The sequence below is a fragment of the Amblyomma mixtum genome, chromosome 6 (genome assembly GCF_055824585.1).
Source record: "Amblyomma mixtum isolate Tamu chromosome 6, ASM5582458v1, whole genome shotgun sequence".
NCBI lineage: Eukaryota > Metazoa > Arthropoda > Arachnida > Ixodida > Ixodidae > Amblyomma > Amblyomma mixtum.
Window position 1 is genome coordinate 148,111,298 of NC_143017.1, and position 6,567 is coordinate 148,117,864.

The following is a 6,567-nucleotide window of genomic DNA, read 5'->3' on the forward strand; positions in this document are numbered from 1 at the left end:
GCAGTTCCCTCTTGTGAGCAAACTCATGAATTTCGCCAGTTCACTTCAAGTTGGCCCCAAGAGAGCCATAGAAAGAGTACAATGATACAGCACAGAAAAGGGGATTGCAGTCAACCAGTTGTTTCTATCTGCAACTGCGGCTAAGTTTTGCGAGCGAAGCTGACCTTGAACACCTTGACGCAAACACTCAGCATTTTTGCAATAATTATGCAGGTTCAAGTAAAAAAAAATTGTTTATGTGCGCAAATATATTTTTCTGAACTATGACATTTAAGCATTTCGTTATTGCTACACAATTTCCGCGTAATTTCGTAAGCAGAAGCACACCAGAATTACTGTAAATTTGTTCAGTTCAGCTATGTTTTCTTTGTGAAGTTGGAATTATATGAAGTATGAGCTTTATAAAATTGTTATCTTGAGTTCTTACAGCGAGAAACCACTGATTAAAATTTATGGCCATGGAGTAACGGCAAAGTAACGTGCGATACTTTTTTTCGGTAACGGTAACGGAAATGCGTTACCTTTTTTTATAGGTAACGTAGGGCGGTAACGCGTTCTTTTTTTTGTTAGTGTAACGAGTAACGTATTTAGTTACTTTTTTTCGGTAACGCCTACAACACTGGTGAACACCTAGTGCGGCGTTCGCTTTGCCCGCTGCGTCCATGTCTTGCGGCCGCCGCGCTACGGCGCTTTGCGCGAGTGAACACAGTGGCCAGGGCCAGAGCCGTATATTCCCTTCGGCTCTGGCCAGGGCGATGCTGCCCGGCGCTGTAATGATTTCTAGCGGCCGTGAACATCCACGTAGCCGCTGCAGCACAGATCATCGGAGCGCTATTTCATTACCTTCTCATTTTTGCATTCCGGGCTCATTCACATGGCTCGTCTACTTTTATACTTTTTTGTTTTTCAAAAGAACGGAAAGGAAAAATTTAACGTCCATTACCTCGCTAACAGGGATGCGTTCATCACCTCGCATCTCGTGGCCGTGGCCTTTACGCGATTCCGACTTAGCGGTTAATGTTAAGGGTGATAACTTTCACGTTACCGTGGACCCTAATGAGGACAGTATCCACTTGTGCCTCGACAGTGTGCACATTGAAGTTGGCACTAACGGGCATGAGACAGCATTGTCGACGTCATCAAAAGAGGCCGATGCTGTGGCGCCATATGCTCTGTGTCGCTCCGCTCCCGCGTAACATGGACATGACTTCACATAAAGGCAGACTACAAGCCCGGGTTCGCACGCTTGAGAGGCAATATGGATCTAAACAGGGCGTCTACTACGCAGACATCACAGGGCCGTCGGCCGCGGGATTCTGCACGGCTGTCGTAGTCCCCCGGGGAGTGAATGTCGATTGCCTATCGTTTAGGGCCCCGAATTCAACGCGAGCGGAGGAAATAGCAGTAGCTCTCGCTGCCACCGATCCAAAATCGAGAACGGTTAGCACAGACATTCGCCGGGCCTGTGAACGCTATCTTGCAGTGGAAATATCACCTCTTGCCTCTCAAATTGTAAGACGGGCTCTCGCCGATCCAACTCGTTCAAATGTAATCTGGGCTCCTGGCCACCAGGGTCTACGAGGCATTGAGGCCGCTGATGCGGCCGCCCGAGCGATCACACACCGGGCTCCTCATTCTAGCTCTCCTGGCTGAGTAGCTCATAAACCGCTTCTGCGGTCCCGCGAAATCTTAATTCATTACTGCGACAGCCACCGTCTCTACCCAACACCTGCCAAGGGGCTGAGCAAAGCGGAGGAGCGAACTCCACGGCACCTGCAGTGCAGACAGGAACTCTTCTCTGTTTTTCCATCGCCAAACACTTTGATCCGTACATAGATGGGCGCTGCCCGCACTGTGGGGAGATATACGATAGCTTTGACATGGTGTGGTCATGTGCTCAGAATCCTCACCTTCCCCCACACCCACCTGAGAGGCATGGGAGTCTGCCCTGCGTTTAAACGTGTCAAACTGCTCAGAGTGGAAAGCCTAACACACTACGCTATGGCGTCGTACACTTTCTTGCTAAGGATCCGTCGGATAAGGTGTGTGAGATCTCGGCAGTCTTTTATAACAAAAGCTTAACGGCGCCGGAGCCTGGAGAGGAGTAGCAGGCGGTTAGCAACGGCGTGCCTAGACAACGGATATGCGTCTGGAAACAGGTGGTCGCAGCGCCGAGCTCCGCGCTTGGCCGCGGAGTAGCGCCGCAGGATCGCTAGTCTTATTGCATCTAGGCGTGTACTAGTTACTGTGGTTGACCATGATGACGTCATAGTATAGTAATGACAATACATTGGAGTAAACAATGTCCACATGTAATGCATCATTGTAAAGATGAAATTTTGCCTAATTAACATTAATTATACAATTTAATTGCAACAATTAATGAGTTGATATGTTTCTATAGCAGTGGATAACTACAAGTGCTAAACACGATGTGACCTTCTGCTTGACTTTGAAAAATTTAGCAAAATGTAAGAATAACAATGGGTGAATGGATGACGTCATATACCCTATAACAGAGTGCAAGTCACGTGACCTAGCATAACGTCACTCTGCGCGTTGAAAAGGTGCCTACCGGGACTGATCTCGCCGCAGACGGCGCTGACGTGGACGCGAACGAAGACGCAGCCTCTTCGACGAGCTCCCGTGCTGGTAGTTGTCCGGAACGTTCTCAGCGTTACTGACGCCAAGCCGCTTCTAGTTACTCGATACACTAGAGCTTTCACTCTCTAACTAGGTTGAGCAGTAGTTAAACCACAGCTAATTTACTTTTTTCACTCCCACCTTCCCCTACGGCGTGGTTGAGGTGTCCATCGAGGCGTGAGACAATGACCGCGGCTTTCACTTCCTGATAACCAGTCATTAGCCTGGAGCTGCATAGGCATGATGCCACTCGCGGTCACTGAATTTCCGTTCGCAGCGCAGTAGCCCTGGCTTCAAATGTCTTGCGTTCTCATCCTGTGAAGTTCATTGCTCGAGTATCGTTTCATAAGAAGTAGTTCGAAGAAGTGCGTTTGGGCGCTGCATCAACCGCACCGTATGGTTTGTTTTCCGTGACCCCAGGTGGTCGAAATTTCCGGAGCCCTCCACTACGGCGTCTCTCATAGCCTTAGTCGCTTTGGGACCTCAAACCCCATAAACCGTTGTTGTTAATGTTTCGTGCTCCTTCAGTCATGTGGCTCACGCACTGTGCGGTACGAATAGGAAAACTTTTTTGAAATTGTACAAGGTTGCAGTTTGTATTGTCGTAATCGTGTATTAGGAGTCCGAGTATTCTACACGCTGTCACCTTTGGTACCTGTCTGCCGAGTAGGGTGAGTTGTAACAGGGCGGTGGTTTTGTTTTGATATTGCATTCGATTCATCAGGAGGAATTCCGACTATTCTGCTGACGGTTTGAATCCGGTTACGTGGAAGTGATCCACTATGGTGTGTATGCTTTCCTGGAGGGTCGTTTCAACGTCCCCTGGACATCCGGATTCGTTCCACAAGGTAACGGCGTAGAATGTGGGATGACGGTTTCAGATCGTGGATAGAGCTCTCAGGCATATATTAATGAGGGTTGGAGATATAATGGATCCTTGAGGTGGTCCACGGGTAATGTTGACTGGGGAGGAGAGAGAGACGGCGCTGCCTTGAAAAGGGCTACCCTACCTTTGAGAAAACTGCGTATGTAATTGTACATGTTGGGGCCGCATCGTGTGTCTTGAACGGACTTGAGTATGAGATCATGTGTAACATTATAGAGGGTCTTTTTTATGTCTGTTGCGAAAAGTGCCTGTGTCTGTGCTGTCTTTGGCTGCAGAAGCGTGCTTTGTAGTATGAGAAATACGTCCTGCGTGCCAGCATTACAGCGGTATGAGCTTGTGCGGAAAATGTTTCGTGTTTCCTAGGTGTTCTCCTTGCCTCTTTTGCGACTGAGAAATGTACGCCATGTTTTCGCAGCTAAAGTTTTCATTTGGGAGAAGGCGTTCAAGCATGCTCTGGCGTGTTTCGTCGCGTTCGTTGGCTGAGTCAAGTTTCTTTGCAGTGTCAGTCAGGCGGTGAAGTCTGTTCAGTCTTTTCAAAGCACGTTAACGGGATCTCTGTTTTGTTCATATCAGATTCTAGCATTGACGGTATGTGTTGGATATGTTGTTGATATTGTGGAGCTGCGTAAATGGTAGTAGTAGTGTGTGGTTGTAGCATGGAAGAAGGAGTGCTTGGCTTACCAGTCGGCGTAGCTGTGTCAGATTTTCTAGGCTGCGCACAGGGCCTTTACTCGAGGCACATCGTTGCAGGATGTCAGCAGCATTTGCCGATGCCATTGGCTATGACAGTGGTGCGTTAGGCTGCTTGTCCTGTGCTTCTGAGACGGCGGCGTCTTCGCTGTTTGCGATGGCTATTCTAGATGGTAATCGGGTGGCGTTGCGTTGCTGGGTGTGCTGCAATAAAGTGGAGTCTGGTGCTGGTTGCGCATTTTGATGCGTTGTATATAGATTCATTCAGTCTGCTTATGGTTTTTAGGGATCGTTGGCTCTATGATCTCCGGGGCAGTGCAGGCAGAGGAGAAAGCACTGGGTTTTCAGAGTGGCCGAGTTAGATAAGTGAGACGTCACGAGAAAGAATATCGTTCAGGCGTGCTACCGGCATCATCATCATCATCAGCCTGACTACGTCCACTTCAGGACAAATGCCTCTGCTATGTCTCTACAGTTAACCCTGTCCTTTGCCAGCTGCGGCCACCGTATCCCCGCTAACTTATTTATCTGATCCGCCCACCTAACTTACTGCGTCCACTGCTACGCTTGCCGTCTCTTAGAATCCGCTCCGTGACCTTTAAGGACCAGCGATTATCTTCCATTTGCGTAACATGCCCTGCCCAAGCCCATTTCTTCCTCTCGATTTCGACTAGGATGTTATTAACCCGCATTTATCCCCTCACCCTCTCTGCCCACTTCCGGCCTCTTAACGTTACACTATAATTATTCTTTCCGTAGCTCACTGCGTTGTCATTAACTTGAACTGAACCCTTTTCGCTAGCCTCCGCGTTTCTGCCCCGTAGGTGAGTGCCGGTAAGATACAAGTGTTGTATACTTTTCTTTTGAGGGATATTTGTAAACTGCCATTCATGACCACAGAGAACCTGCCATATGCGCTCTGTCCCATTCTAATTCTTCTAGTTATTTCCCTCTCACGATCCCGATCTGCGGTTACTACCTGCCCTAAGTAGACGTATTCCCTTACTACTTCCAGCACCTCGCCACCAATTTCAAACCGCTGTTCCCTTGCTAGAGTGTTGAACATTCCTTTGGTTTTCTCGTTGTAATTTTTAGACCCAATTCGGGATACCGGCATGGATGTGGAAAAAAAACAGAGGTGCCCAAATCTATATCTTCCCAATCGGAAGTTGAGGATAGCTTTGAATAGTTCGTACAAAGCAGGTTTTGAGACAGAAATGAGCTAGGTGAGCCTGAAGGAAGTCAGGAAGATGCGCCAACGGCAGAGGACAATCATCCAGCTTATATAATCGACATAAGCTAACATAATCAAGTTAATAAGGGAGTAATTACTCATTGACGTCCACCCGAGCGCAGCCGTACGGCTACAAAGGAAAGCTATACAGCTTTCTCAGAAACTTCGTAGTTAAAGAAAAATTCGTCCTGGTCCGGGGTACGAACCCAGGACCACCGCTACACCGGAGCAGTCGCTCTACCAATTGAGCTAACCAGGACGGCAAGCTTGGATCTCAATGAGTAACTACTCCCTTATTACAAATCTACTCCACCTTGGGGGATTCTCCGAAACATTTGGTCATAATCAAGTTAAATTTGAGTAACTTCGTTCTGTTTCATTACCCTCACAAATTACTTCCTCGGTATTTTATGCTGCCGCTTCCAATCGCTTTTACGAGTGAAAGTTCCCATCTAGTTGTTCATCTTGCCTCATTCACACATTATTTTGTTTGTTTGTTGTTCTTTAACGTGCACGGGGCTTTAGCATCTCGCTCCCATCACCGCAACGGCACCTTGAGTCTCAAGGTGATGATGCTTGGTGCCACCACGGACCCTTAGCCCCCTTATACGGAAGCTGTCATCCGCACCGTGGCGATAGTTTTTAAGGTGAATGTTAGAAACCATGAACGGCGGCGTTCGGAGCCATGGTCAAGTTCCCGCCGACGGGCTCCCCGTCTGTTTACGAGTCAGGGGCTCCGGGACCTTTCTGTAAATAAGAATGGGCAACACAGGCGACATTTCAGGAACCGACAGCATACCTATATCGCATGAGTACCTCTTCCTCCAAAAAGCCTGATGAATTCCTGAAAAGGAACTGCACCGTAGAAGGCTCCACTAGAAATCGACCGCACTGTGACTACTTTCCTCGTTTCCTGATATTTTTTAATTATTTATTGCAAGTACCTACAGCGCCCATGAGGCATTATGGGGTGATATTACTACATACAATAACACATGCACAGAAGATAGTGGGAAACATGTCAGCAAGGATAACACAGCATACTAAGAGAAGACTAAAGGAGTTCACAAGTAGTATGAATGGTAACACATCGGCAAAGCGCTGGTAAACGCAC